At 41.1% G+C, this 5,861-nt stretch overlaps 1 long non-coding RNA gene across 2 annotated transcripts; it reads left to right on the top strand.

The window, feature by feature from the left end:
• The first annotated feature begins 494 nt into the window (after nucleotides 1-494).
• Nucleotides 495-5,632, top strand: LOC135300113 (uncharacterized). 2 transcript variants are annotated; one of them, XR_010361994.1, is made up of 3 exons: nucleotides 495-753; nucleotides 1,813-2,052; nucleotides 4,830-5,632. It is a non-coding gene; the product is annotated as an uncharacterized LOC135300113 (long non-coding RNA). The 2 variants fall into 2 exon arrangements; XR_010361995.1 differs by lacking the exon at nucleotides 4,830-5,632 and adding an exon at nucleotides 4,182-4,614.
• Nucleotides 5,633-5,861: the final 229 nt, after the last annotated feature.

Genomic DNA, 5,861 nt, shown 5'->3' on the forward strand with positions numbered 1-5,861 from the left:
AGCTCGAGGAATTTGCAGGGAGACACAATGATATTTTTATTTGGTCTTTGTATGATTCCCCAGGCATCCCTTTTTAGCCATCAGCAGCACAGTGTGTAAAGATCATTGTCCTGACCCAGTACTGCCTTCTGAATGTCCCCAGACACCTGGGCTCAGCAGAATGCATCAGGATCAGGCTCAGGGAAGAGCCCTGACTCCAAAGGTGGAGCAGAAAGATGATTCAGTTCAGGCCCTTTGGTGATAATGACAAGGAGAGGGGTGCAGAGGAGATGCCTGGTATGTTGTGTCCACCTTTACCCTGGCTGGGGCTCAGAAACAAGAGCTGCTGTGAGATGAGGTGGGAAGCTGGTTTGGGAAATGATGGTGGTCAGCTTGAAGAGCTTGAAGGGGTCAAGCACTTTGGTTAGGAGTCACAGTGCCATTGTGAGGGGTCACAGGGCCATTGTGAGGGGTCACAGGGCCATCATTAGGTAAAGCAGGTTGGTCAGATGGCCCTTCCATGCCTGGGGCTCAGCCCATGGGATGACCAAAGGGCTCCACGTTGATGTCCTGGCTAACAAAACCTGTGGCTTTGAAGGGCAACACACCAACTGTGCTGCCAGACCCCTCCCTTGGGAGGGATTTTATTCTTATTCAAGCACTGGTATAAAGCACAAGTGCTCTGGCTTTAGGAGGATTTGCTATTCTCATAATGATATATGTATTTTCAGAGAGCATTGCTCTTGAATGGGGTTCATTAAAATGAATCTGCAGGTAACTGCTCTGTTCAACTCTTTGACAAATAGCTCCAACTCAATGCTTAACTCCAAAGGGGCCAGGAAATTAAAATATAGCCCCATTCCTCAATAATTATTAATTTCCTGTCACTATTTTCCTTACTCCGAGAGTAAGGAAAGTTCTAAAAATCTTTAGAGGTTGATTAAAAAGTAATTTGTTAGTGGGATGGGGGGAGGGAGATGAAGGAAAGGGACAGAAGATTATTTCTGAACACCAAAAATAGTTTCAAATTCCCACCAAGAAATGACAAATTGTTATATACACAGTCAGACAGGGAGATGTATATTTTGTTTTAAATTCCAATTTCAAAATGTACTGCATAAAGAGAAACCACAAATTGAAACTTCATGTGCTCATGCTGGCAGCAACACCAAACTTACGGTTTTCTTCTAAAAATAATACCCCCAAACCCTACCTAAACCTTCCTGAACCTCCTGTCCCCTCTTTAATAAGTAAGAACACAGGGTGTTTTGATATCTTGGTGACTTTTTTCCTTTCCTTTGAGTGGAGGACCAACTGCTCTCAACCTTACTCAGGTAATATTTCCATTGGTTTCAATTGCCTGGCTGAGGTGTGCAGTATTTTTCCCAGTATTTACATGAAATTAAGGAAGGAGACAGGAATGAGGAACAGTCTTGGCAGGAGAATAAGAAGCAAATACCATTTTGTAAAGGGATGGAGACTAGAGAAGGAAGATAATGATGTTAGGACCACCATATAAAACTTTACTCCTTTTCCATCTTTTTAATTTGTCCCTTTTAAACAGAAAGACCTTTGAATTTGAGTGAAATATCTAAAGAAGATGAATTTGGAGGACTCAGTGCTGGTCATAGGAAACAAGCCACATCAAAATCCCCCAAATAAATCATCTCTAATTTAAGAAAACTGTACCACAGACTAAAGACAAACCAGTCCTTTCAGCTTTCAGAAGAGAAGTCAACATCAAAGGAGGAACCTGAACTAGAAGCCTAGAAATGCAAATCTGTTGGTCTTTTCACATTGAAATTCTCACGCTTCTTCTATTTCCTTTTGCAGAAAAAGAATGTGGTCAGACTTGGGGGAATGACTTCACAGCTTTTATTAAAGGGCAGCGTAATCCTCCCCTGGATAACTGGAGAATCCTTATAAAGAAAAATAAGCAGTGATGATGTGTTCCAGTTTGAGTGCCATGCTTTGGAAGTTCTGACCCATGAGATGTTAATTTCCCAGTCTAATTACATGAAAATGTATAAATATGAGTGCTGATGAGGAGGAGAAGTATCCTGCTTCTGAAAGGTGAGCTGTATTGAGTTCCCTCTGCTTTTATGAGGAGAAAAATACTCCTACCGTCTTAAGTGATATTGCACATAATAGTAAGAGTCTAATATATGAAAAAAAACCAAGCCCACACATGCACTTTCATTTTACTATTGTTCCATTTTACTGTTGAGGTGGGGCACAAAGAAGTTAAATGCTTGAGGTCCTCATGTGGCAGTGGATTTGGACTCCATTGGGTCCATCCAATAAAAGCAGTGGCACTGAGGACACAGTCCTGGGTGTTAAGTGTCAAAATTTGAGTGGTGAAACTGTCACCATGTTTGACTGTGTGTAAGTCCTCCAAATTCAACTTCATTAGATATTTGACTGAAATGGAAAGGTCTTTCTGTTCAAGTGGCCAGCCTGGTTAACTTGGGGCTCTTATAGACTATAATCACAGCAGGACAGGAATTATGCTATGTTATACATAATTAAGAGTAATTTCTCTGAACTTCCTGTTATTGTTCTCAAACAGCATCAGAGAAACCTTAATTACTTGCAACAACAACACAAAGGAAAACCCCCGAAACCACTGGAACAATACCACGTAGAATAATATGAATTAATTGTTAAATTTAGTACCTCCATGAGACATGCTCTATTGATAGCTCAGAATTGCTCTGCCTGGAAACCACCTGAGCATTGCCTTATTTCTAGACATCTGTCACCACAGTTATTATCTAACAACAAGCATAACCTGAAAATAATAATTTTGTTTAGGGCAGGAACAATAACTAATTGACTGATGTGTAATTGCATCAATATCATTATCTCCTGTTGACTTTTTGATAATGTGTTGATGAACAGTTTGTATTTTCCAGGGTGGAAACCCCTACTTGTTTCCTAGCAGGAACCCTGCACCAAGAAGTTTTCTTTAATATCTACCTAATTTTCAAATTTAATTCCTTCTAAGGGCTGATGATATTTCAGTATTATGGGTGGTTTGTCAGGTTATTTTTGTTGAATACTGCTGTTGTTGTTGTTTTCAGACTTCTGTTGTTGTTGTTTTCATACTTCTGTTGTCTTTCAGACTTCTCTTCCAGACTTCAGACTTTTGTTGTTTTCAGACTTCTATAATGCAGACTGGTATAGAGTTTTGGTGTTATAATAGGATAACAGCTTGATACCCACAACTCAGTTCACAGTATGTCCAGCCTAACTTTGAAGTTCTAGGCTGTTAAAGATATTTAAACACATAAAAGGTGAAAATGGGCAATTCTTGGGTATCTAATTTACACTGAAACTAATGGAAATTGGACATCTTTCATGGATTTACCAACAATCATATAGGACTGTATCTGCAACAGAAGCTACAAAATAACTCTAAAATTCTGGCCTTTTCTGATATGAGGCAGGCTTTAAAGAAGCAGTCATTTTTATAATGTAAGTTTTTCCCAAATGTTCATTTTTGTGAGACCCCTAGTGCTCCCATCCTAGCTGAAAAACCTCCTCTTCCAAGTGTGCTAATGCCTCACACGTTGCTCCTCTGTGTTTGAGGTTTATAGTCAAATACCACTCAAACACTTCATGGACCTTAGAACCTTTCCTACAGCATCAGGAGTTTCACATAGCCTGGTGCGTAATCTTCAGACTTTTTTTTGCCCCACTAGCCCAATTTTCAGAAAAAGCCACATTGCTCCTGAACATCACATCTTTTTAAGGCCATAAAAATAACATCCAAGCACTTCTGAAAAAAAATTTTTTTGGGAGCATGAGGGTGTGTGTGAGTATTTTCAAAGTTGCAATTTGACTAACCTAGCCTCTGCTTAGATCATCAAACAGGCATGTGTTTGGGACACAGAGGCACTACAGTCTTGGCATATTCAGCCCAGAATCCTCATGGTTATGTGAATAATTATCCCTTCATACCAGCCTAGAAATCTTGGACAGAAATAGCAATCACAGCAAGAGTGCTAAGAAATAATTTGTACCATACATCTGTTAATGTCCCTTAGCCCAGCTGGAACCTACATGCTTTCCTCCCTATCTTGGTTTCTCAAATTGTGTTGATGTGTATTTAAGCTGCGGGAACATTGGAGGCAATCAGGCAGAGGGGAGACAAGAACTTCCCTGGTATTTTGATTCCAAACTGTGATCTCTCTTATCAGGAAGGGTGAGGAAGAAAAGTGTCAAGTATCACTTGGTCTCCTGTTCTCAGCTTGTCTGGCTAACTCCAGGAGGAGCTCCATTGAGGCCAAAGGCACCACAAATGTAAAAGACCTAAAAGACCACTCAGAGCAGCATTCTCCAACAGGTGTCCCATGGCAGCACCTCGCTGGGATTGCACTGATGGCACCCCAGCTGGATAGCACTGACACTGATTTTTTTAACAGCGCCAGCCAAAGGAAGATTTTCATGTTTTGCTTCATCTTGGTTTTGAGTAGGACAAGAGAAGTCCCTAAGGAGTGTCATTTTAGGACATTAATTGTAAAGATGCAAGAAGGAGAGAGTAGGACAAAGCACCTCATACCTGGTCCTGATTTTATCAGAAAGTTGAACTAGAGATCTCCTGACATCCCTTCCAACCTGCAACAATTATCTTGTAACATAAGGAAGCCTGATCTTTCAAGCCTATTTTGCTGTTAAAGAACCAGTTTTCTTTTTTGTGTGCACAGCATTTTGTTTAGCCTCTCGCTTGACGTAGGATCACATCGTATCTATGTTTAACATTCTTTCTCTCATTCACTCTTCCCCCTCCTCTCTTTTACTCTAGTGCCACAAACTCTTCCTACCCCATATATTTCTATTTTACACAGGAATTATGCAATTCATCTGGGATTTGCTCTGGACTGCTTCCAAATACACCCACACAACTGCTCTAAGAGTGATGAGGTTTATCCGAAGATGGACTTGGCAAGCTTGTGTTTCAAAGGGTTACTGATCCAAAATGCTTCAGGAAGAGACTTCAAGACACACAAGTAACTCCACAAAGCAATAAGATAAAAGATTGTGAACAGTTTCTGTATTTAAATGTTTACAAGAGTTGAAGCTGGTAGCTTAAACATTTTCTCTGAAAATGTCTCCTTCTCCACCAGTGAACCAGCATCAGTCAGTTTGATGACAACTAACTGGATGCTCACAGCCTGTGACTGCTCAGGGTTTTGTGATGTTGAATACCTGCCAGGTTTTTCTTCAGAAAAACATAAGAGTGTGGCTCAACTGATGGTCAGAGGAATCTTTAACACCCTGTTGACTAATTTTTCTCCATCTGCAGATGCATGAAACAACCTTGGAAAGCCCTGCTGTCCACGGACAAGGCTATGAATCTAGAGACCTGGTTTTGATCTTGGCTCCCCCCTTGGACTGCTCCACAGCCTTGAGCTGCCTTTCTCCTCCAGGCCTTACAACACACCCTCCTAGAAAATGGGGGTCCACAGCACAGCCCTCCATTGTTGAGGCACTCAAAGAGCTACTCATGAGAACTGCAATGCAATGACTGGGATTCTGTTTCTGCCAGTGCACTAATTCCAGAACCCACACCCAAATTTATGAAATTACCTTTTAAATGATGAGACAAAATCATTCTTTTTATTCTCTGTCTCTCTCTCTCTCTTTTTTTTTTCCCCCAGGATGTTCCTGTATTTGCGTCCCCTGAGTGGCACAGTGTAAAATGTTGGCAAGGAGAGCAGGCAGTAGACAAGGTCCTATTGGCACAAATCTGAGGGCTTTGCCTGTGTCAGTGATGTAAGGACACCAGTCTCCTTCAAGAGGTGTGGTTTATCAGTGGAGCTTTTGCAGTGCCTTGGACGTCAGGCTAATGGTCTCACATACAGATTCTGTAAGATGCC

Source organism: Passer domesticus, chromosome 4 (genome assembly GCF_036417665.1).
Source record: "Passer domesticus isolate bPasDom1 chromosome 4, bPasDom1.hap1, whole genome shotgun sequence".
Taxonomy (NCBI): Eukaryota; Metazoa; Chordata; class Aves; order Passeriformes; family Passeridae; genus Passer; species Passer domesticus.